The sequence below is a fragment of the Aplysia californica genome, unplaced genomic scaffold, assembly GCF_000002075.1.
Source record: "Aplysia californica isolate F4 #8 unplaced genomic scaffold, AplCal3.0 scaffold00317, whole genome shotgun sequence".
NCBI classification, from domain to species: Eukaryota; Metazoa; Mollusca; class Gastropoda; order Aplysiida; family Aplysiidae; genus Aplysia; species Aplysia californica.
The window spans coordinates 357488-359028 of record NW_004797587.1 but is presented as its reverse complement, the minus strand read 5'-3'; positions in this window follow the sequence as shown (position 1 = coordinate 359028).

Genomic DNA, 1541 nt, shown 5'->3' with positions numbered 1-1541 from the left:
AGAGAGAGACGGGGCTCGTGTGGGAGCGTGTGCGCGTGTCCAAATTATGTGTTTTATATTCGTGAGCGCACGCACATGAGAGAGATCCATCACTTGCCGGTGAAGTCATGTACGCAGTTATCCCCTTCACTGTCGCCATTTTTAAAAAGTACAGCGAAGATTTTACAGTAGAGTATAAAAACTGAATGTTGTTACCGAGAAAACAAACTCTTTGCAATACAATTTTGATAAAAACTTCCTATTATCTTTAAGCAGATATTGTTTTCTTTGTGTATGTACATTCAGCTTTTGTTTTTTGTTTTAAAGAAAAAAAAATGCCTAGTATACTTTACTTTTTAAAATGACGGAATTACATGTATAAGGCAGGTTTCAAAGAAGCAATCGATGATATAAGAAGTTACATTTGTGGCAAGTCTTTCCTATCTGTGATAGCTGTCGCACTTTCTTCTTCATCGTCTAAACAGGCTACGACTCTGAAAAGATGACCTGCCGAACTTGCGTTTCTTTTTACTTTTTAAAAGATGGTGCTTAAAAATGTTTTTGTTTTTAGTTGGTTTTGTTTTTTATTGTTGCTGGGGGCTTTTTTTCGTTTGTTCATTAATTTTTTTTCTTTTGGTTGATTTTAATTTTTTTTTTCAAGATAAAATTTCGAATGGATTGCTGCTGTTGCGTATTAATTAGTCGTCGACGATTTCTTTCTGTAAATTATTTAATCTGCATTAAAATAGTGCATGAACTTTCAGTATAGGTTACAGGATTCTGTACCCAACATGCATTAATAATTGTTTAGGGCCCCCGTCTGCTGTTGTTTCTTGCAGGTATTGTTGATGGTTTCATTTGAGTGTGTGTGTGTGTGTGTGTGTGTGTGTGTGTGTGTGTGTGGTGTGGTGTGTGGGAGCGTGTGCGTGTGTGTGTGGGTGGGGGGGAGGGTTGGTTGTTATTATTGTTTAGGGATTCTTGTCCTTTTAAAAATTCCATTCTGTTAGTTTTGTTATAGTCTGTGATCTTTTTGAGACATAAAGAAACATAAGAGCGAGAAGGAAAAAACGTTATTATTAAATGCTGCAGTTACTTTGTGTAAGCGTCACCTTTTTCCCTCAGTATGGCTCAGTGCCAAGCCAAGGGAAATGTGTGACGTGAAATGTACACTTTTCAGCACATTTACAGTTTCATGACTTTTTTAACGATAAAAAAGAAATACTTTATGCATGTTGAATCAAGTGTTTTGTTATAATAGGCTTACGTTTTTTTAATATTATTATTATTAATTATCTTTCATTGGTCTTTATTCTTGGTTTAGGTTTTCCCTTTTAATCCAGCATCATGGTCAGTGGTGCGACCGAGGAATTGTCTGCCCAGACGGTGAAAAGATCAACAGGAGAAGGAAATGAAGAGAACATTGAGCCCCTCGTGGTGACGAAAGTGGACGAAAAGACAGGAACCGTGGAAGAGTTTGTGGACTTGAAAAAACTTCCAGAGTTTAGGGAGCTTAATGATAAAGTAAGTACTCTCTCTCTCTCTCTCTCTCTCTCTCTCTCTCT